Below are 26,097 nucleotides of genomic sequence, written 5' to 3'. Positions count from 1 at the left end.
CTTTGTTTTGAGGGGTCATCTGACAGCTTAATGCATAGCTACGCCTACAGATAGGGGCTGCCTGGCCGAGGCGGTAAAGGCGTGCTTGGTTCACCCGGAAGGACGTGGGTTCGTATCCCCGTCAGGAAGTCGTAAAATTTAAGAAAAGTGATTTCCACTTCCGGAGGTGCATATGGCCCTGAGGTTCACTCAGCCTACACCAAAAATGAGTACCAGGTTAATTCCTGGGGAGCAAAGGCGGCCGGGCGTAGAGCTAACTACTCTACCCCATCTCGTGCCGAGGTTACGAATGGTGGAAGCCTTTACCTTCCACCCCTCCAAGGGCCTTCATGGCCTGTACGGAGGTGACTTTGCTTTGCTTTGCTTTGCTTTGCTACGCCTACAGATGGATTATAACTTCGATTTTATATACCCTGAGTAGCTAAGGTCTCATGGTATGCTGTACGACCATTGGAACCCATCTACCAAATTAACGTTCACATACCATACGTTAAAAAGCATGTTCCCCTAATTTTTTGAACTGTGTATTATAAGCGAGACATTAAATCCACAGAATTATTATTATTATTATTATTATTATTATTATTATTATTATTATTATTATTATTATTATTATTATTATTATTATTATTATTATTATTATTATTATTATTATTATTATTTAAATACCGGCAGTAATAACCATAATTTCACCTCTCCCGAATTATATTTGTCAAGTGTAGCGGTACTTTATCTTATATTGAATGTAGCAACAAGAAACAGTGGCAACATCATTGAAAGGGATTGTTATGGAATAAATCACCCTTCTGGAGGGAGGGACGATGACATGTTGGGCTCGGGTTCACACTTCAGTGTTTACAGTAAAGTCATCCTTCAAGAATGTAAAGTTTCTCATGTATTTAAGTGGTGTACAGGCCGTATTTATGGATAAACACTTTCCATAAACCTTCTCTGTTGATCAAAGGTAGACTGTTGGTCTTCATTTTCCAATATGACACGTTCAAACCTGGGATTCAGTCGGATATTTGAATTGCACGTAAAAGGCAAATCGATACTCCCGTCTTACGATGCCGGCATTAGAAGATTTCTAATTAGACATACTAATTTTACCGGAAAACATAAGTTTAAAATGACGAATAGATCGCCAAACAGAGTTCTAGCTTTTTTGTCATCTAGTAAAGATAACGACGGTTGACACATGGACGCGCAAAATGACTTCCAATCAAAATACCACCATACGGTAGCTGGGGCTGCGCAAGTTTATTTATTTATTTATTTATTTATTTATTTATTTATTTATTTATTTATTTATTTATTTATTTATTTATTTATTTACGTTTAGGTCTATATTGGTCTACTGTACACTGATATATGACTGTAGGTAAACCAATATTATTATCAATTTTTTTTTTCGCAAATTTTTCTTCCAATCTCAAAAATAGGTATTCATAATAGAGACTGATTTATTGAATTATTGGACATTAAGTACGTCTGCTAACCATCCTGGAGTTCAGAATAGCTTTGGTGATGATTGGGAGGTGATGTATTACTGGCATGGGAGTACGTTTTATATGACATAACCTTTGTGGGTGAGGTCGTAGATTTCTTTCACGGTGACCAAATGGTAGATGCGAGGAATTGTCTACTTAGTAGACTGGCTACCATGGGCTCTTAGTTAAGTCTGATAATGCTACCACTTATGTATGGCTCTTCACGTTCATCTTTCCTACCTGACCTCCTTTGGCCAACTCCTCTCCTCACCCTGAAGTCATTCAATTTCACGCCGCTTGTGACGTTTCCTGTTTTCTTTGTTCACTTTACTGTCTTTATTTTTCCTTCATTTATCTAAGGGCCGGAAATAATCAATTATTTCTTATAATTCATTCTAATTTTCAAAGGATTTTAAATTTGCCTAGTTGCACTTCTTTAAAAAAAGCAAAAATCATTAATATTTGCCATTCACAATTCTACCTTTCGTCAGTCGTATAGTAAGGGTCATGTTCAATGTCACGTGGTCTGCTGTCACCCGATGACCTTTCCAGGATTAATCTGAAAATGATGGTTTCGAACGTGATATTCACGTAATCTGAGGTGATTTACTCCTCATCATGTCTCTCCAAATGTACTAAGCACTATTATCCTGAAATATTGTATGTCAGTGTTTGATTAATACCTCGTACAAAAATACACAATTATACAATCGCCTCTGTTACAAAACAATAAGGAATTATTAAACATAGCTTTATATTATCAAAGATATGTTTATCATACCATGTTTAACAAAGAATCATCTCTTAACTTCCATTCAATATTTTTAGAAAACGTAATATTATAGTTATTTTCAAAATTATAAGTGTATGTACAATCTTTGTCTCGTTTCTCTGCGGGGTCTGGTATGATGTGAGATGAACATTTGTTGCAAGATTTTAATAATATTATTATTATTAATAATAATAATAATAATAATAATAATAATAATGTTATTTGCTTTACGTCCCACTAACTACTAGCAAGACTTTTACGACCTGATGTTCTTCCTGGTATTAACTTCAACAGAGGAGTTGATGAGATGGAATGAATGACGTTTTAAATGGTAGTATGAAGATGGAAGGTGATTTTGTTTTCTGTACAATTTGCAATACATCGCACGGACACAGTTTTATAGTGACGATTATGATAGGAAAGGGCTAGGACTGGGAACGGAGCGGTCGTGCGCGTACTTAAAGTACGGACTCGCCATTTGTCTGGTGTAAAAATGGGAAGCCACGGAAAATTATCTTCAAGGCTGCCGACAGTGTGGTTCGAACCGACTATCTCCCGAATGTGAGCTAACAGCTACGTGACCCTAACAGCGCAGCCACTTGCTAGATGGTAGAGGGTGAAATCAGATTTCTGCACATAGCCTACTCCTGTCGAATAGCACCAAGGGGTCTGCTCAATGCTCACCGTCTTCATCCGACGGACGAATCACCATCAACAGCGTCATATGCCTTCACTCTATTTGAACACTGCGGAAAATTTGGTGATGGAGAACCCAAGCTTTTGACACACAATCTAATGATTAGGAATTGTATAGCACCGCCACCTCTCCCACCCTGTTGGCCAACATTTTTGTGAAAATTAATTAGACCAACGGGACTCGAATCGGCTAACTACGGTATTAGTCCACGTAGATTTGAACCCTTAACCGTATGGCCACCAAGCGTGCTTTATTCACAATAAGTACAGATCTCAAAGATAGCTTTCAACCTTGGTCTGCCACTGCTAAGCAGTCTTGGAGGGGCATACCAATCCAACTGATGAGCCCAAATGGTACGTCTGGGCGAAACTGTGCAAATGCACACGGCCTAACCACCCAAAACCTGTGATTGTAAGTACAGATGTATTATATATATAACCATGCGTATGGAGATGTTGTATTCATTATAGCAATAACATGTATGAATGTGTGGTGTTGATGAAAGCCAAATGTTCCAAGACATTAATTCAATGTAGGCAACTAGTGAACGTTACAGTTGTGCTGGCACAAATGCCAGACCTGTAAGCGAAGAACCTAATCGACATGCAGAAATCGGAAACATGCCCTAACTCAATCGGTAAAACATCGGACACAAAGTCCGAAAGCTGTGAGTTAGGATCTCACCAGCGTCTACCTGGCAATTCTTAACGCTCTCATCGGTATGCGTTATATATAATATATAATATATAATATATAATATATAATATATAATATATAATATATAATATATAATATACCAAACCTGATAGCCAAAAGCCTATTTGGACCATTTTTATTATTATTATTATTATTATTGAATATCCAAAGCAGTTTGGAACCCTATTTTACATAGTATACTAGGATTGTAATTAAAATACATATTCAGTTTTGCAATGAAAAAGAATTCACGTATCTAATCGGTGGAAAATGAAGTGGATGAAGTTAATAAAATATTTGTAACAGCGCGGCTTCTTAAACAAATGATACAGGGGTTTTGATAATGCAATGTTGCATTAATTCAAATGAGAGTTCAAGTCATGCCTTCTTCTTTCAAATTCAGCACATTCAAACAGTAGGTGATCCACCGTTTGTAAGGATCCACAAACACACACGTAGCCATCAGGACGATTAATTCTGAATTGATGAAAATAGTAACCAAATTTGCCATGACCAGTCAAAAATTGGACAAAGAAAATTAGATAAACAGTGCATATTTCATTGGCTATTTAGCTTATGGGACCAGTAACCAAACCATTATAAACATAACAGGAACTGCACCCAGTTAACAGTTCTTTACTGCCACAGTCAAGGGGAAGCTACCTCACTTCTGATCCTGCCTAGTTCACCCCTTTTTGTCACCACTGTCGGCTTTTGTGGTTTTCATATAATTTTTCGTGGTGCTATTTGAGGAGCCCACCATTCTCTGGACCGATAACTTAAGTGACAGACAGATATACATCGCACAGCGTTATCGTTTTCGTAATATCACATCTACGTGTACTTTTTTATGTATATATACATCGGAATAGCATTCTTAAACCGTCAGAAGAACATTTGACGACAGACCGTACCCAACAGTATGTCAAGATTATGATGTGTTCTTTAACACGTTGAGTGCCATGCGACCCCATATGGGTACGTGAGAGTAGTCAAGTTTTTGAACTTCACGTCCCCATATGGGGTCGTACGTTCATTCTAAATCGAGAACTGTTGAAGCCGACAACCGACGTATCGGGAGACTGCAGCTCAACGTATTTAAACGCAAAAATAAAAGTATATTTCTGTACTGAATGTCTTGTTCTCTGAATCTCTATATATAAAATTGGATGTTGGTATGTTTGAAGCTAATAGACTCAAAAACTACTGGACCGATTTCGCTGAAATTTTCACAGTTTGTTCTTATTACATCTGAGAGGGATTATGAAGTGGTTTGAACGAAATTTGATTGGTAGTTCGGCACTAAGGGGTGAAAAATAAAATAGAGGAAGATAAGCAAACCGCAAGACAAGTCCGATTAGCGGGTTGCCTACCCAACAGTATGTCAAGATTATGATGTGTTCTTTAAAACTTATTTCTGCTTTTATCAAATAGTGTGGTGGCAGGACACCCCTCCCAGCCCAAGGGGAAAGGATGAAATGTAAAAGTAATCGAAAACGACCGATATTAGTGCCGTATATGCTGAAGTAAAAAAGTGTACACAGGCAGGATAACGTCTGTCGGGTTTTGCTAGTAGGTTATATAACTCCGGTGAGAATCCTATATGGAACAACTAAATGGGTCAAAATTGAGAATGGTGTAAGACAAGGCAGCATAATGTTACCCTATTTATTCAAAATATGCAGGATAATATGAGGAATGCCGAGTTAGATAAAATAAACATGTGAAGTAAAATTGATTAGGGATATAGGTACTGTATAAATTACCTTAGGTGTGCGGATGACTACTCCGATGGCAGAAAGTGAAGAAGAGTTAAAGTATCTGCTCCCGAAGATGAAAGAAGAAAGTACAAAGACTAGATTAAAGTTGAATGTCACCGGGCGAGTTGATCGTGCGGTTAGAGGCGTGCGGCTGTGAGCTTGCATCCGGGAGACAGTGGGTTCGAATCCCACTGTCGGCAGCCCTGAAAATGATTTTCCGTGGTTTCCCATTTTCACACCGGGCAAATGGTGGCTGGGGCTGTACCGTAATTAAGGCCACGGCTGCTTCCTTCCACCACCTAGGCATGTCCTATCCCATCGTCGCCATAAGACCTATCTGTGTCGGTGCAATGAAAAGCCACTAGCAATAATAATAATAATAAAAATAATAATAATAATAAAGTTGAATGTCAAAGAAACAAAAATCATGGAAAAACAATGGAGGTAGTTCCTAATTTCTTATACTTAAGCTCCAATATCACTGCTGACAGTGACTGCCGCCATTAAATTCAAATACGCTTGTTTCTTGGGAGGAAGTAATGGCCAATCTTCATAGTATTTCCAAGAGTAGAAACATATGAAAAAGATCCGTATAGTGTAACGGTGATTTTTGTTTTAAATACTGAAACAAAGTCTGAAGTTTGTTGGACATATTGTGAGAACACGTGATTCACTGGAAAATACCTTATTGCTGTTGGGGAAGACGGATGATAAAACGAAAAGGGGGTGATAACTGATGAGACGGAGTGATGGCACAAAGAACATCGTCCGCGATTAGTGCAGTGTTGCATTCTTTAGTACTTTAGTATTTATTAATCGTATGATATTTAGCGTCCGCCTCTGTGGTGTAGTGGTTAGCGTGATTACCTGCCACCCCCGGAGGCCCGGGTTCGATTCCCGGCTCTGCCACGAAATTTGAAAAGTGGTACGAGGGCTGGAACGGGGTCTACTCAGCCTCGGGAGGTCAACTGAGTAGAGGTGGGTTCGATTCCCACCTCAGCCATCCTGGAAGTAGTTTTCCGTGGTTTCCCACTTCTCCTCCAGGCGAATGCCGGGATGGTACCTAACTTAAGGCCACGGCCGCTTCCTTCCCTCTTCCTTGCCTATCCCTTCCAATCTTCCCATCCCTCCACAAGGCCCCTGTTCAGCATAGCAGGTGAGACCGCCTGGGCGAGGTACTGGTCATACTCCCCAGTTGTATCCCCCGACCAAGAGTCTGAAGCTCCAGGACACTGCCCTTGAGGCGGTAGAGGTGGGATCCCTTGCTAAGTCCGAGGGAAAAACCGAACCTGGAGAGTAAACAGATGATGATGATGATGATGATGATATTTAGCGCTGGGAGTGCCCGAGAACATGTTCAGCTCGCGTGGTGCAGGTCTTTCTAATTGACACCCATGGGCGACCTGTGCGTCTGGATGTGGGGGGTGATGATGATTGGAGAAAACTTAGGAAAGGATCATAAGTTTTACGGGGATAAAGAGAGAACAGAAAAGCGGGTTATAAGGAACAGCAGTTACAAAATTGATTTTCACAACAATAACACTGACCATAATTTAATCTGAAAAAGTATTGATACCAAGAAAATATTAAAGCTAATTGAAGATTACAAGAAAACGTTAAGTTTGAGGAAAGAAAATTAAATGACGAAATTCGCAAAAAGTATTTGACTAGATTACAACCTCTTGAAGAGATGCGATTTGTAGCATTCCTCCAGGGAGGAAAAGTTCAGCAAAACAAAATGTTGATAACTAGTAGGTTAGATCCTGGTGAACAGACCTTCACCGGCAGGTAGACGAACCAGTCGTCAACAATGCATTTTTAAAAGAAGAGCCATAAATACTTAGTGCTGTTGGCGAGTGTGCAGACAGGCCAACGAATAAATCACCGCTAAATGAAGAGTCCGAACTGTCATCTGATAGCTTTCTTCACATCTGCGTTTAAAGTAAAAGGTCTGCCACGCAGGTGGCAACTGTAGTTTATCTTAGCAGCTACATGATGTGTTAGCGTGACTCATAGGTGCAGCAAAGGCACGCATATGCGCTAGCGAGGGGTTGACCTGGCTGAGTACGGCTAGGTGCAAGCTGTTTTGTGTTTCTTTTTTTTTTATCGGGGGTCCCCGAAACCCGCTTCCCCCGCGTGGCAATCGTCCTATTCTACATTGCCTCCGACATGCTATTAACGGCTTTATCGAATCGGATTGGAGATGCAGCGTTGTTGATGGCCTTTGCATGGATAATGAGATATGGGAGTTGAAATTATATATATTACTTAGATTTTGGTAAGGATTCTTTTATTATAATGCTGATTAGAGCTATAGTGGTACTAGCTGCTATAACTAAGAAAGCTCAGATGCCCTTTTCTTCGTGACTTCCAGCAGCTATGGCTGCTCCGACACCTGTATCAGCTTTCATGAAGATGTTTGGTGCGTTAGTACCTTTAACGGAAATCTAGTAACTTTTACAGAGGCGTTACATTCATCAAAATTTAATGTACCACACATCATATTGTAGATGGATTCTGAGCGTTCATAAGGTTTACAACACTCCATGCCATCCTCTGACAGTACATAAATACAGTTAATTTAGCAGTTTAATGCAGACTCCTCTTCCCTCCATTCCCGCTTGCCAGTGATGTGATATTTAATTACATACTGAATACCATACTGGGAAGAGTCTCCGGACTTCAAATGTTCATGCTAGTGCAGTTAGCTGCGTCCTGCGTCTCATTTAAATATATCCAGATCCATTTTCAGTCGCTGCATTGATCATTATTCATGTAGAATGGACGACAGTATTACTTATTAATTTTTGTAGTGATTAGCAGGACCCGGATTTTGATGACCTAAAGATGTTTAAAAAGTGACCTATAAAATGACTGCAAATATCACATAACACGAGCGAAAAGCAAAAAAAATGACCTAAAATTTGAATGAAACTGATATAATTTCATCACAAAAAAATGCCAAAAGTCTACGTCATTGTATGTTAAAATGATTTGAATAGGTAACTAATACATTTTTTTATTATTTGACAAATACGAATTATTTGCACACAAATACTGGTTATTACTTCAGTCTATTGTTTGGCACACCAAGTTCTGTGTTCTTTTCCTCAATGAAAATAACACTTCATGGTATGTGGAACTTTAAATATGCAACATCTGAAGAACAAAGAATTTCGCCGTTAGGTACTTGAATTCTTTATCGGATTGGAGGTAATACGAAACATGTTCACTTTAAAATATTTGAGAGGCTATACAGGCTTGACTCACTCCGCGTTACAGTAGATGACTGTGACCATTCGTACATTATCACAGGAAAAAGAACGACGATTGGCGACCAGCACGTTTTTGTACCTTGGGAAGCTCCTTTGAACGCCTACGGATGCTAGTGGAGCATACTTGAAGTGCACTAAATCACTGGTTGTAAGTTGTTCTTCAATGCCAATAATACTGAAATCTTCACCCGTCAAAATGCGAGAGATGGAGGACAAAACATTTAAACCGGAGTTATTGTCAATAACACGTTTCGCTTTATCTTACACTGCCACACCAAAGTCGCCACGAATGCATTTTTAATTCATCTGTGGCTGGTTTGACTAAAGTGATCACTTTTCTAGAGTTGTCAGATTTGTATCAGAGAGTGAATCACTACTACTTTCGTTGTCAGAAATCAAAATATCAACACTCTTCCCTCCATAACCCTATGTTTAGTTGCACTACTGCCCTGTAGTTTAGTAACCTCCGATGCTGAAGCAATGTTTTTGACTTATTGTTCACTGCCAATTTTTTCTCTCTCGGTAATACAAACCTAAACTGCTAAAGTTTTGTTGTCAGTCATAAAGAGCAGAACATCATCAAACCTTACAACCTCAGGCCATAGTAGTCACATCGATGTATCGAAGAGGCGATATATTGTATAATGGTTCAAGTCTTTACAAAACACAGAGGAAGAACCGCCATCGGAGGATGACTGTGAGGGTAACAGTTGAGAAACTTTTCGTTTACTACTATTTTGGACTCCACGTAAGTGCTTCTCTCGACCGATATGTTGCTGAACAGTAAATTTCCTATCTCCTGCCACTTTCACTTCACATATTTTTCAGAAGAGAATTTCACCACCGGTGGTAATAATATCATCGCCGAATTCCGAAAATATTTGTTTGAAGTGACCAGCCCTAGACGACTTTCATGTCGGCATTTTAAACACACTCGAAAATCAATCACGGCCGATAACACAAATCCACTTAGCACACGTAGGGTTGCACTGAGGTACTGGCATTAATGGGCCTACTGTTGTCTGTCATCCTAACCCCTCGATTTCAACATCGCTTCCGAACCAGCTGCAATGTGGATATTCCAAGAAATAATGGTTGAACAAAGTTGTGAAGATTCTCTCAAGTCTTCGTATTCATCCTCACTTTCAGTTCCGTTAAAATCCAACACCATACGCAAATAATGCACCATAAACCATTAAAAATGTGAGAAAATGACTCAAAACATACAAAATTTTCTAACGAATTCCAAAAACGACATAAAAATGACGCGAAAAACGAGAAAGTGACCTAAAATTACCTAGAAAAATAACGGAAAAATGGCTTAATAATTATGCATCTAATATGGGGGCCATGAACAAGGTTTGTATATAAGTTAGTAATGTCTGTGGTGAACCATTCAAAAGATGACATATCATCAGAATCCGGTCCCTGGATTAGGATAGTACGTAAATTTGAGTGGTACAAAATATAAACTGATCGTAATTCACATATATCAGAATGGACAAAATACGACAAAACCTTAGCAGTTTAGGTTTGTATTACCGAGAGAGAAAAAATTGGCAGTGAACAATAAGTCAAAAATATTGGTTCGGCATCGGAGGTTGCTAAACTACAGGGCAGTAGTGCAACTAAACATAGGGTTATGGAGGAAAGAGTGTTAATATTTTGATTTCTGTCAACGAAAGTAGTAGTGATTTACTCTCTGATACAAATTTGACAAGCTCGGGTAAAAACCAAAGAAAAATTCATACAAAAATATGTCAACGATATCTGGTTAGAAAATCCATTGTTGAAATTTTGTATTCAGTAGTTGTAGATTCAGAACCCTCCTGTTTTTTATTATTATTACTATTATTATTGACAAATGGGAAATATCCGGTAGCAATGGTCACTTACAATAATGTAATAATAAAGTTAATATAATTACTCAACAACAACAACAACAATAACATAAAAAACAACAGCAGAAAACAACAAGGGGAGTACAACAAGCAGTTCCATGGAAAGAAAATATTACAAGAAATGCTATTAGTTTAACATTCTAAATCCAGCATCATCATATACAAATTCACACACCACCTAAGCATTTCCATATTTTCTTGGGCCAAAATGTTATATATCTGAACAGCTTGGAGTTTTTCTCAAAGGAATGAGTGTCCAGGTTTCTGGATTAGCACTCCCATACATACGGAGTAATTAAGGAAGTAAATACAGTTAAGAAAGTTGAAATTATTGGAAAATAGGATTATATCTGCGGTCGGAGCAGACCATCGTTCCGGGGTAATTGGAGGCTAAATGGGAAGTCGTTTCAAAAAACAGTTACCACAATCGCCGTTCGATTTGGAGAGATCTACAGCTTTGGTCCTATGACATTTTGACGTATATCGAGAATTATACGTTAGATACACTTACATTTCTCCAGTAATTAGTACTTTTTACACGTGTAGGTTATCGTTTAACACACTTAAAGGAAAGATAGAATCATCAAATTCGGTACTGACACGACCTTTGGTCATATGTTAGCCAAATTTTATGATTCTAGCTGCCACACAAGTATCCGAAAAATAAAGTAAAATGCGAAAGCTGTACCCAAATTGAACCTTTTCAATGTTTCTAACTCAATCTTTATGCAAGTGTAACAGTCTAGTTATAACTTGGAAACAATTCTCTAACCCATGGGTAAATAATGGAAATATCAAGCTCGATGACGATTATTATTATTATTATTATTATTATTATTATTATTATTATTATTATTATTATTATTATTATTATTATTATGACTTGTGAGGTGTGGCTATGAAGTTGTTTTACTTTTATTAGTATTAGTACGAGTATTATTATTATGTAGCTATGTCCGGACTTCATTTGATATAAATCATGATCGTATTATTTGTGAGGTTATGTCATGAAACATCTGCTGTATGTATATTAATATGAGTTTATTTAATGTAAGAACATGTAATTAATAGTATATAATTTATTATTACCTGTATATATGATTATAAATCCTATGAAATGTTGTGAAACTCACGCTAATAGTCCAGAACAACGTATCTTCGGAACTAGACAGTTACAGAAAATTCCATTCATTGTAAATAGGTTATTGGAGACTCTCGAAATTACGAGAAAACATGTTGTGTCATATTCTTCTAGAAGCCTGGCCAGGCAATATGTATGAACAGGCAGAGGGTTGAGAGGAGTTGTTTAATAAGTGTTGTGAGTGCAAGTCGTTAATTGAGTGTGTGAATTCATGTTGTGATTGGTAATATGTTGACATGCTATTGTGGATGTCTTCTTCTTCTTATGCTTTGTGACAGTGTTTTGTTCAAGAGCGTAGTAGTCAAGTGTTCAAGATGGCAGTTTATTACTGCGTGTCTGTATAATATGTATATCTGATTTGTAAATAAATTAGTGTACATAATTGACAGCATTTCGTGTGTGCGTCTTTGTGGTTACAACAATCCAACCCTTAAATATAGGAGATACGAGAAAATGTCATATGACCAACAGTATAGAACACTAAAAGAAGTGTCTGATGGCGTAATCCGTTTGTCGATATGACGTAGTGTTTAAAAGCAATAAATGCTGAAATGAAGGTGTCGCTATGACGTAGCGTTTAAAAGCAATAAATGTTGAAATGAAGGTCTACACTTATAAACGTGCTCATGTTAATCTAATAAATAAAATTGTAGGTGGTCCGCTGTCTATAATTTCGTTTGTTTTGCCAAATTTTCAGATATTTACCGGATTTGTGTCAGTTTAGGACCGTATCAGTCTTCTTTCATTTTTTCTTATATTATTGATTTTCTGTAAAATTTTGGACTACTTATATGAGATTTCCCTTCATATTAAACAATATTTTTATGGGCATAATTTCACTTGTGGAAAAATCCCATGCTTTTCAAATGTATAACTTCTTGGCCCCGGGAAATATCGAATTGTGGAGGCAATTTCATTGACGGTGCAGACCTTAGTTTCGGGGTAACTGCCTTCCAAACGGTAAAGCCACTTCGCAAAACAGATTACACAGTCGCTGGTCAATTTGGAGAGACATTGAGCTTTGGGTCTTGTGACTTTTGTCGTATCTCGATTCTTTATACTTTAGATAGCGCTGCATTTCTTGATGAAAATCACATCTCTCCAACTCAACTGTGACTGGCATTAGGAAAAGGAGCCTCTCAGTATAACGAAAACTCTCCATCTATACTGTGAATGGCAGTTGGCAAGTGATCCTGTCGTACAAATTTCCGAACTCGATTTTGAACAGCAGTAAGAAATGTGGCCTGCCATTATCATCAAAACTTCCCCAAGGCGCACCTTACATAGGAATCTACGCATGGGGTCCTCCCCGTTTTGTTTCTCGGATAGCGCTATGAGGCATGCAATTTAAAATTATCTTACTCACTGCGTGTACAGTAATTTACGTAGAAATCCGCATACAATGTAGAATACTATAGCGAAGCACGGGTACACTTGCCAGTTAGAAAATAAAGTTACTGAAGCAGAATAACGAATGAGTGCTTATTACAATCTTTCTTTAGATTTAGTGGACACGTTATCATCGTTAATGAAAGCAATTTGTCCTGACAGTGCAATAATAAAACTTAATAAAGATAGTCTCAATAAGACATCATATTTAACAATAAATGCTTTAGCGGTTGAATCCAAAATTATCTTATGTGTTGCGAACGACGAAACAACATATCGGCAGCACATAACAAAGTTCAGTTCCATAGGCGCACAAATACAATTCTAAAACAAGTCAGATCAGATGGAGGACCAGACTGCCCCAAACGAGCAGACACAAACACATCACTCACAAGGTGATTCAAACATTTATTACACATAAATAAAACACTGCATATTTTCACATTATGTACAACAAATTCGGAGGTACACCAAAACACGTGTACTGCTGCCGGTCGCCATGTTCAGTGTGTGTGTATAAAACCAAAACGCAGCAGCACATTGCCAACTGTTACAAAATGAAATGCGGCAGACGAGTACCAACACAAAAAGTCGCAACATACTCCCCCCTTTGAGGGATCTCAACACTCAAAATCAAAGTCAAGTGTTTATGTTCATCACAGACAAATGAATAAAAAGAAAACTCAGATACAACATATACAACTATACAATATCCTTGGGCAATGGACACAATTTCACTATGGCACGGCGCAAAAGACCAGTTTTAGTCTTTACACTGACCACACGAGTAATATTGTCACAACCAGGATGGAGCTCCTGGATTATACCAGTCTTCCAAACCAGAGGAGGAAGGTTATCCTCCCTTAGAAACACCAAATCTCCCACAGTTGGAGTCCACTTCCCTACGGAAGATCATTTACGTCTTTGTTGAAGTGATTGTATGTATTCCTTTGACCACCTCTGCCAAAAATCGTGATACAGCTGTTGCACCAAATTCCATTTAGTTAGACAGGAACGGGAGCTGTTGGAAATGTCTGGAGAGGGGATTGAGGTCAATCGTCTCCCTACTAGAAAATGTCCAGGTGTCAAATAGCATTGATCATTGGGGTCGTCAGTCATTGAACAGAGAGGTCTCCAGTTCAACACAGACTCAATTTGATACAAAAGAGTACTCAGCTCTTCAAAATTAAGAATGCATTTTCCTAGGGTCCGCTTTAAAAGTGATTTTGTGGACTTTATTCCAGCTTCCCAAAGCCTGCCGAAATGAGGACTGGAGGGTGGAATAAACTTCCAATTCACATTCAAATTAGATGAATATTCTTCTATTTCAGTAGAGCTATCTTTAATATATCTTAATAACTCATTGTTGGCTCCAACACAATTTGTGCCATTATCACTCAAGATGAGATTTGGAAATCCTCTACGCCGTGAATCTTCTAAATGCGGCGAGGAAGTCCTGAGTCGTTAGACTCTTCACAGTTTAGTGACAAGGCAAACGAAGAGAGCAATGTACGCATTAAAATTTATCTTACTCCTCGGATTATCACCTTTTATGATGACTGGGCCACCATTATGAAGACCAACCTTAACAAAGGGTAACGATGGTTCAACTCTATACGAGGGTAACTGACCCATTATGTGAGTCGTGAGTGGAGGTTTGCTCTTGAAGAACTTGTAACATGAATGGATCACACCACGAAAAATGTCTTCCCACGTGGAATCCAAAATCTGTTACGCAAGGAGAACAATACAGCCTGAGGGCCGGAATGCAGTAGCATCTCATGTTCACACTTAACAATCAATTTAGTAACAAAGTGTTTCGGAGGAAGAATGATGTAGTGTTTTTCATTGTATTCCCACTGAGAATTCATGAGTCGACCACCGACTCTCAACAACCTGTAATCATCGAGGAATGGATTCAAAGTTTTCAATGAGCTCGAAGAGGCAACTACATTATTAGACCTCAAGTCATGAAGTTCCTTTCCATACTCACTAGCTTGCATCAGACTGATTATTTTCATTTCACTAATCCTCAATTCTTCAGGGGTGAGTGGACCAATGACACGAGCATCCTTAGCGGAGCGAACATTGGTAATAAATCTCAGAACATAGCTATAAACTCGCTTAAGTTTGGGAAAGGACGAAAACTTCTCTAACTCAGGTGGGTGCATGTTAACTTGCAGGACTCTCAAAGAGGGTTTCGATTCTGCATTCACAGCAGATGGTGTATTACTGGCAACAAAATCAGGGTACACGGGGGACAATTCGTGCAACCAGGAGGGACCATGCCACCATACATCAAGAGAAAATATTTGTGGGGGTAAAACACCTCGAGAAAAGTGGTCAGCTGGATTGCTGTGGGTAGGTACGTGCCTCCAATCTGAGACTGAAGTGAGGGATTGCATTTCAGCAACTCTATTAGCGACAAATGTTTTCCAACAATTAGCGGGTTTCTGTAACCAACACAGAACTATCGTGCTGTCAGTCCAGCAGTATGTGGAGAAAGGAATGTGCAATTTCAGCGATTCAGTGACCTTACTCATTAGGCGAGAAAGCAATAGAGCAGCACAAAGCTCTAAACGGGGAATAGATTGCTGTTTTAATGGAACAACTCTCGATTTAGAAGTCAACAGGATCACTGATACCTTATCATTATCAGATACTGTCCTAACATACACACAAGCACCATAGGCAGCTTCTGAAGCGTCAGAAAAGCCATGGATTTCAATAGCCTTGTTCTTAGCAAAGGGCATTACATTTCTTTGCACTCTGAGTTCGTTAAGCAAGGGGAGCTCACTGTAGATAGCATTCCAGATTTCATAATTTCAGATGAAGGTTTTAACGCATCATACCATTCAATTTTCAACTGCCAAAGAGATTGCAGGATAAGCTTACACTTAACTACGCACATCCTAACAATCCAAGGGGATCAAATATGGAAGCAATGATAGTGAGAATGTGACTTTCTTAAGTGCTTCCTTCAAATTTATTTGAAACTGAAACTCATCACATTTAGGATGCCACACGATACCTAATGTTTTAATAGCTTCATCCTTAGTGAGGTTACAAGGTGACAACATTTCTCTTTCCTCTACAGGGACATTGGCAAGAGCTTCTGGACAATTTGACGTCCACTTTCTAAGATGAAAAAATGCACTATCAAGCACAGAAGAGATTTCTGATTGAAGCTCCTTAGCTTCTTCAACTGAACTAGTACCTGTCAGGAGGTCGTCAACATAAAGGCAAGAGCGAATGATCTCTGAGGGAGTGGGGTGAGATTCCTTGTGTTCATCAGCAATCCGAACTAGACATCTCGTAGCAAGAAAAGGGGCGGAACTTGTACCGTATGTGACAGTAGTAAGACGGTAGTCCTTGATTTCTTCATCAGTAGATTCACGCCAGACAATTTTCTGAAGATTTCTGTGGTCAGGATGAATTAGCACACATCTGTACATCTTAGCAATGTCAGCCGTAAGAGCAACAAAATAGGTTCTGAACCTTAAAACAATGGACAGCAAGTCAGGCTGAATAGTAGGACCAACCATTAACATAGAATTCAATGCTATCCTATTTGATGATTCACAACTTCCATCAAAAACAACTCTCAACTTGGTTGTAGTGCTAGAATCCTTGAGCACACAATGATGGGGCATATAAAAGCTTAAAGAGTTAGAGGTCTGTGGAGGTGCAATTTCCATATGACCCATTTCACTGTATTCACGCATGAAATCTACATACTTCCTTTTCAAGTCTGGAAGCTTAGCAAATTTATTTTCCATCTGTTTGAGCCTTCTAACAGCATTATAATTAGACTCAGCCACAGGTGGCACTTCCGCACGAATAGGAAGTTTGACAACAAACCTACCAGAATCATCTCTTTGAACACTATTCACAAAGTGTCCTTCACAAGCCCTTTCTTCAGGAGTAAGAACTGGTTGATGAAGTTCTTCAAGCTCCCAGAGCCTTTGGAGTTTAGTATCAATAGAATCAAGTTTTAAAAGATTGGCACAACGAGCCTTGGCATTATTTTTAATGCACGACTCAGGGAAAGTGCCTGATAGCACCCAACCAAATTTGGTATCTAATAAGGCGGGATAACCCTTCTTATGCAAAATATTAGGAGACAGAATTTCGTAGTAGACATCAGCACCTAGCTAAATATCAATAGTAGAGGGCTGATTAAATGTCCTATCACTCAAAATAATATCATGAGGAATAACCCAATTGGAACAATCAATTTCCTGCGCAGGAAGTGGACTTGTGATTGTGTTCACTACTGCACAGTTCAACTTCAATGTATAATCTGATACGTTGGAGAATAAAACAAGGTTACATGTGGAGCTTACAGGAGAGACATTCGCATTGCCTATACCAAGAATAGGTAGACGACAAGACCTTGTACGGATACCAAGCATCTTGACACGATCAGAAGTCGCAAAGGATAATTGACTCGCAGAGTCTAACAAAGCTTTAACTAGTATAATCTCTCCTGAGCTATCTTTTACTCCTACACACGCTGTGCTCAGCAAAACATTAGAACCGAGTCCTGAAGCAACCTTCATGGCAGTGGGTGAAACAATTGCAGAACTTGTAGAATTCATATTATTATTGTTATTATTGGGACTTCCTTGTTCTTTGTGAACCAATAAGTTGTGTGGCCCATTACACTGGGAGCATTTGTTTTGCTTACACTGTTTAGAAACATGAGAAGCGGAAAAACAAAGATAACAAAGTTTATTTTCCCTCACAAACTTGCGACGATGATCAATGTTTGCTTGTTTGAACTTTCTACAATCAGAAATGCTGTTATTATCAAGTTTGCAAAACCTGAAATGCAAGGAAGTGCTATTGTTGGTAATGTGAAGGGCTTTTAGGTTGGATTTTAAGTCTCGTTTTTGCTCCATAACAGGTTTCTTGCATTCTGTTAGCTCTAATGTTTGACATTTTCTTTCCAAGAAATTATTTAGTGTGGGAATATCAGTGGAGTCAAATTTGCTTTCCCATTCACTTCTATGGTTGGGCTTGATCTTATTTAGAATCAATTCCTGTAGTAAAATTTCATGTACTGGAACTTGACCCTCCAAATTGTCAACAGCACTAAGATTAGATTTTACTTGGTTTATCAATTTGCGATATTCAACGGAAGATCCACTAGTACAATTATGGAGATTGAGCAAATGTTTTACGTGCTGTGAAACAATCAAGCGTTTATTATTGTACCTTTCATCAATTAAATTCCAAGCAACAGTGAAATTATCAGCACATGTGGATACGTTATCTAACAAATCCCTAGGTTCGCCTTGAAGAGACGACAATAGGTAGTGTAGTCTTAGCACATTGTCAATGCGGGTATTGTTAATAACTAAGCTTTGAAAGGTGTTCCTGAAACTGAAGTATTTTGTCAAATCTCCTTTAAAAACAGGCAATTCTATGGGAGGGAGCTTCAAGCTACAAGTAGATCGAATAATCAGAGACAATGGATGTGTTACTAGGACTCCTGGGTCTTTCAAATGAGCAAAGCAATTCTTGAATCCTATCAACTATTGTATCATACCTGTTTTCAAATTCATCATGCTCTCTGAAGTGAGTTTCGCTAGATTTTGAGTGTAATTCGCGTTCTAAATACTCCCTAACTGCACTGAATTCCTTCCAAATTTCTGGCAACCTATTCTGTTTGGAAATCAGTTCGTAGTGGTTGATGTTATCTTGCTTCAAGTAATTTTCAAGGTGAGTTAATGACCTTTTAAGTAGACCACGTTTTTGAACAGCCTTTGCTTCGGATTCAAACACCATGACGATTAGTTCAGGTAATCAATTATTGACAAGATTCAAACACCATAATGAATAGTTCAGGTAATCAATTATTGACAAGATAATAATAGAAATCAATCTTACAACTATGGTGACTATACAAACAATAAGCTCTATAATCAGTGCACTGCATTCATTTTGCATTGTTAGAATGAGTGACAGTCTTTGAATGGAACCAACAATGTAGGTAGATGCACAAAAGCATAAAATAACGTATAATAAACCACGTATATGCAAAATACACAAAGCGGCCCAACAAATTATTAGCACGAAATCGTATAATGCCCATGAGAAGTCAAGACAAATCTGTTAATTCTATACACGGAAAGTGCTAGCAGTTAGGTTAGGATGTTAGGCAGGATGTCCACCTTAGTCAAGACAGGAACAATAAAGACAAATGGAACAGACTTACAGTACATAGCGGTGCTGTATCATTAATCATCACTAGGTACCACTGGAACCACTCCTTGACTGAAACCACATGCCCAAAGTGACTGTAGAGTCCAAAGGATGACGTCTGCGATGTAATGTTCACTGGAGTCCAAATTCCAAGTAGCATTTAACATCTCGAACATCAGGGTATCAGATACAAGGTGGCGTAAACAGCTCACAAGAACATATGCATTAGCACGTGGTAACTTCCACAGATTGTTAACGTGCGATATCAAAGCAGTTCCAAAACAATGTAGACTTCGTTGAAATCTCAATATGACGAATTCAAACATTCGTAGTAATTAGCCTTAAGCACGACATCCTGGTGCTTTTATACAATAACTGTTCACGACGCTTTTCGCGCCAAGCTCGTTGCTATGTTCAAATGGCGGTTGCAGGCAGCAATTCATGACGATAACAATGTTATGGTAACTAGTATGACTAGCACAATGTTCAAAGTTCACAATGATTCTCATCGCGGCCCGGAAGGACCAAAATTTTATTTTGCGAACGACGAAACAACATATCGGCCGCACATAACAAAGTTCAGTTCTATAGGCGCACAAATACAATTTTAAAACAAGTCAGCTCAGATGGAGGACCAGACTGCCCCAAACGAGCAGACACAAACACATCACTCACAAGGTGATTCAAACATTTATTACACATGAATAAAACACTGCATATTTTCACATTATGTACAACGAATTCGGAGGTACACCAAAACACGTGTACTGCTGCCGGTCGCCATGTTCAGTGTGTGTGTATAAAACAAAAACACAGCAGTACATTGCCAACTGTTACAAAATGAAATGCGGCAGACGAGTACCAACATAAAAAGCCGCAACATTATGAAACTGGAAAATCATTTTTCTCTTTGATTGTTGGTGAATCAAGAGATATTTCTTCGAACAAGATAATTAACTGTAGTGGATAGACATTGTGACGACGAAACAACAATTGTAGAAGACTCTTTCCTAAGCACCATAGATGTAACTGAAGCCATAAGTTTATATTTGTTCCAAGCAACTGGTTCGCTGCCCGAAGAATTAGAAACACCCCTAAAAAATTGTTAGGATTTGCCGCTGATAATGCCCATGTTTTGATGGGACTGCATACAGGAATGAAAGCTAAGCGTAAAGAGCTGAATTTGTATCTATATGCATTTCTCACAACTTTAATTTGTGTTTCTCACAAGCATGTAAAAACCTTTCTAATTTTGCAGAGTAGCTATGTATTGATGTATACAATTCTATCCAAAGAATGCTGCAAAGATTAGGAGATTGAACATTTGCTGAATCTTACAGTTCATAGCTTAATTACACTATCAAAAATGCAAGGGTTATCTATGAATCATGAAGTTCAAAGGATCGTAGAACAGTGGAATGGAATAGCCTACTACCTTACTTTGGTGTATGCGCTGTAGAAGGTGGAATAGTCTACTTTAAATGCTCTGAAAGATCCTTTATGGAGGTCTATATTATATTCTTGGAGTTTTTCCCACCAACTGTGACCCAGCTTAATTTAGAGTATCAGGGAACTTTATATGGACTTTACCAGATGCTCTCATTTTTAGGAGAGAGAATATAAATGATTTTGAAATGCCACATGAAGTCTGAATTCGTAAATAACACATCAATTCAAAATATAGATCCCGCAGATAATATAAATTGCTTACCTATTGATAATATTTCTAGGAAGTAGAATATAAACTCTTCTACAGCAGCATAAAAACAAAAACAAAAATGGAATAAAGTTTAAGTTCATGGTTCAGTGCCTGTCTTTTTATGTTCTATTCTGCGAACAGGTTTTTAAGAGGGTGTATTTTCGTGATACTATTTTAAGCAATCCGTCCATGTTGAGCCCAGAAAAATGTAATAAGGATGACAATTTGTAGAGTATAATATCTAATGTAATTACAAAAAGCGTTCTAGAAGATTTAGAGAGGAAATGTAGTTAGCCGAGTCCACAGAATCTCTGAAAGTAAATCAGGAATTTATGAGATTTTGGTACTCAGCTTTTGAAATTAAAAATCCTGTAAGTGACTGCATCTTTCCAATGCTCTGTTTATCACATTCTTCTTCTGCAACAGAACATGTCTTTTCTGCTGTTACTATTAATGAAATCAAATAGAGAAACAAATTCCAATCCAGTATGTTGAATGACCTCCTTTTATCAAAGGAGAAACTAAAACATTATTCTGTCCAAAATTTTCACATTTCAAAACAGCTTATTGTTTGACAAAGTCTTACAAACTTTTAGAGGAGAGCAAATGTGTGTTATATTGAATCAAAATGCGTGTGAATATATTCTAAAAGACTGCCAACTTTTGAATAATGTATGAAGACAAAAGGCGCCCGCAGTGTGTGTGCGTGCGCGTGTGTGTGTGTGTGTGTGTGCGTGCGCGTGTGTGTGTGTGTTGAACTGAAGTGCGTGAGCATATTCATAGTGTTCATATTTATTTCTTTTTTACATGTTACTTTACGTCGAACCGACACAGATAGGACTTACGGTGACGATGGGATATGAAAGCGCTAGGAGTGGGAAGGGAGCGGCCGTGGCCTTAATTAAGGTCCATCCCCTGCATTTGCCTGGTGTGAAAGTGGAGAACCACGGAAAACCATCTTGAGGAATGCTGACAGTGGGGTTCGGACCTACTATCTCCCGAATGCAAGTTCAGAGCTGCACGTCCTTAACCGAACGGTCAACTCGCTCGGTGCGTTCATATTCTGAACATAAATTACCATTAACTCATAGCCAACTTGGAAAAGGAAGTGTTAAAATGGTGGTGACCTGGAGTGCAAACATTGCTGCTTCCCATTATTATAAATTTCTCATTTAACCGTTATTTTTGATAAGCATAATCTGATTTGCACGCTGCCTTTATAATAATCCTACTGTATTTTGAAACAAACATCACTTAGTACTCTAATACCTTTTTGTGGAATATTTAATACGATTTTTTAACTGGTGGTAAGCCTGTATTACTGCAACTCTCAACTCCAGCGTGATATCGCGTCATGTGTGGTATCATTCCATTTGCACCTGATTTGTACAAGTATACTACAAAATTTGAACAAAAAACATTTGAGAGAAGTCTGAAGCGAAGAATTGCTAAAAAAAAATGTCTCTTTCTTGAACATTGAAATAATTTTCAGACAGCCGGGCTGAATAGCTCAGACAGTAGAGCGCTGGCCTTCCAAACCCAACTTTCCAGGTACGATTCTGGCTCAGAACGCTGGGATTTGAAGGTTATCAAATATCAGCCTTATGTCGGTAGATTTACCGTCACGTAACATAACTTCTGCGGGACAAAATTCCGGCATCTCGGTGTTTTATAAAACCGTAAACATGTACTTAATTGGACGTAAAATAAGTAACATTATTATCAATTTCTAGACAGTGGTCAGTTATCCTTGTAAAGACGAATGGATCCAACAAGAAGTAGCTGACCTGAGTATGATATCATCTGCTATTTTGAGTTACTAATCTAGCCGTGCCGTGTTACAGTTAGTATAGCTCTTTACTCCAACGCAATATAACGTCATGTGAGGTGGCATTTCATTTGTATCAGTGATTTGTACAAGTGTGTAGCAAAAAGTTAAATAAAGAATAGGCCTATTTGGGAAAATTCTGGAACGAACGAAGAATTATTAAAAATGTCTTTTGCAAAATATCACAATACATTTTCAAAAACGAATTAGAAATGATAAAATAGATTTTAATATTCCACAAAGTCCAAAATCACCCATGCTGAGTGTCCTATGGTTGGTTTCACGCTATTAGTGTCTCATCCGAGCAGGTACACTGCCCCAGTGGTGGATGATTTAGAACTCATGAATGTCGGTACTGATCACCCTGATGATGAAGAAAAAGCTCTGGTGCACCCATGAAATCTTCCACGACTCTGTGCACCTAGTGCACCATCACTGCATTGTCATAAAAAAAAGAGGCTTGCAATGGTATCTCAATGGCGCACTAGCCGCCAGCGTCTTGGAAAGGTGTGGCAATAACCTCTCTGCCACACAGGGGCGAAACGCTAGGCCTAATGATCTTGAATAATTGCCCATAATCACGGCGTCGATCTCAATCCATAATATGTATGTTACTTGTCACATCTCATTGACTTTGTCTTCACCGTGTGTAAATTTGTTTAGAATTCAGAAATACATGTCAACAACAAAATTTCAAATCCATACCGACTATATACTCGGTACATATTTTACACCAAAAGTAGCGGACATGACTCCCAACACAGTCTCGCTGAATTATTTTGTACTCTGTTTGTATCTGTATACATGTTAAATTCAACTCATTGACTAAAAAATATAATAGAGTGACCGTTTGGGTCAAGTAGCTGTGAATTTACATTTGAGGGATGCTGAATTCGAAACCCAATGTCGGCATACCTTGATATAGTTATTCGCGTTTTCCCATTTTCACACCGACCATGGCCTACACCATCGTCACCATAAGATCTGTCTGAGTTGGTGAGACGTAAGCTGAAATGAAAAGAATCAGGTAAATGGAGTTTAATGTAAATGTTCTTACGTGAGAGAACCGAACAACACAGAAGTACAATGGCCCAACCAAAGAAAACACATAGGATAACTTTTTATTAGTTGCACGTATTGTTTTTCTAGATACAAAGCCTGCATACAAGGTTCTAGGATTTACAGGCCTTCAGTGTAGCCACCAGTGTTGCGTAAAATGTGTTCCCAGCGACACGTAAGCCGTTGGATACCATCGGCACTGCCAAATCCCTGGATGGTGGGAATAGAGCGATTGATTTGCTGCAGAACGTCTTCAATTGTTCGAAAGCGAATCCCACGCAGTGGTTCCTTCATCTTAGGGATTAGGTCAGGGTCCACGATTTTAAAATCCGGAGAGTTTTGTGGGAGGAGAGGTTGATGGTAGAGCACTTACCAGCCCCAGCGACTGAACAAATCAAACACCGCTCCTACCGCATGAGCCTTGCTTTGTCCAACAGAATGATGCGTGGGTTATGGATGGAGTGTCGTTGTTTTCTTCTTGGTGCTGCTCGCAGATTGTTTTGCAGGTGCGAACAGTAGTACTCCGCCTTAACTATCTGCCTTGGGGAAACGGTATGGTTTATAACACCATATTAATTTTTTTTACATACATACATTTCCTTGTTGTGCTTGTTAATGATGTGAGGAAGGCGGCACTATGGAGCACGTTGTTTGCCGACGACGTTGTACTCTGAGAATCGACTCAAGAGAAGCACCAAGAAGAGCTTGAAGAGTGGAGGAAAGCTTTGGAAGAAAGAGGAATGACAATCGGTAGAATGAAATCTATACGTATAAAATAAGAGTTTTGTCTGTACACTGCTCAGAATTTGAAAAGAATGGTATTTCTGTATCGACCATGTCCACAGTAACAAGGAAATGCACTTTTTACTTTTCAGTAATGTCTGTCTGTCTGTCTGTCTGTCTGTCTGTCTGTCTGTCTGTCTGTCTGTCTGTCTGTCTGTCTGTCTGTCTGTCTGTCTGTCTGTCTGTCTGTACACGCATCACAAGAAAATGGCTGAAGATAATTTAATGAAAACTGGTATGTAAAGTCAGAGGATGAACTACTACAATATAGGCTATGAATCATTTTATTCTCGCTGAGTGAAATGGTAGTTTAGGGGAAGGGCTAAAATGTAATTCTCAAATATTTATATTATTAGTTGTCTTATTGGTAAATACTGCATAACTAAACTTATACAGAATTAAATTCCCGATCATTTAAGTCTTATATATTTTTACAGTAAGACAGATATTCATGAATTTGTATTTTTGATGCTAAGTCCATATCAACGCCGAGCCACGAGTAAATGGGTTAACGGAATTTAATGAAAATTGGTATACAGAGTTGGGGAATAAGAAGCTACAGTCAAACTTATAAACAATTTTATTCACCGTGGATGAAATTGTAGTTTAGGGAAGGCACCTATTTTTTTAAATACCTGTCATTGGTCCTACCGAAAAGTACTACATAACAAAAGTTATACAGAATACAATTTCCAATCATTTATATTTTATTCAGTTTTACCGTACCGACTATGATAAGAGTGGTATTTCAGAGTCGGAAGAAAACGAAATATGAAGGCCTGCGATATCGAAAGCGCATAACATTGATCAACAATAACATTACATTCGCCATTGTTTGTAGTGATGTTCTTTGTCTCTTAAAGCTGCCACTCAACTCCGATAGATGGTATTAGTGCTGCGTACCGAGTATAACAGTCTGACTGCATATTGGCGGGAAATAATTGGGAAGTTAAAAAACTTTCTTCTTTAACATGCCATTCCTATATTTCCTGATACTGCTGGTACGTAACACTGCTTCATTATACTATTCCAGCTATTTGATCCTTCCTCTGACGCGCTGTTCGAATGAGCAGTGTGCACACTTACTGCATTAGCTCACTTAGTAGTAGTAGTAGTAGTAGTAGTAGTAGTAGTAGTAGTAGTAGTAATAGTAGTAGTAGTATGACCTGGTATAGAATTACAATTTAGGCATATTCCAAATTATAGCACCACAATTCACTAAATAACTCAAAATTCAACCCTGAAAAGAGCCATTTCTTCAGAAAAGCTTCATTATCTTCACTTTTATTAAATTCTACATTCATTTTATTCCAAATTAGCAGTGAAGAAGGGGCTTCTCCTCTGGCCTGGAGGAAAAATTTGCCTCCAAGTCGATAGTTTTTTCCGCCGCCTCTGTA

This window comes from Anabrus simplex, chromosome 1, assembly GCF_040414725.1.
Source record: "Anabrus simplex isolate iqAnaSimp1 chromosome 1, ASM4041472v1, whole genome shotgun sequence".
Classification (NCBI taxonomy): Eukaryota; Metazoa; Arthropoda; class Insecta; order Orthoptera; family Tettigoniidae; genus Anabrus; species Anabrus simplex.
Note: the sequence above shows the minus strand (reverse complement) of the source record.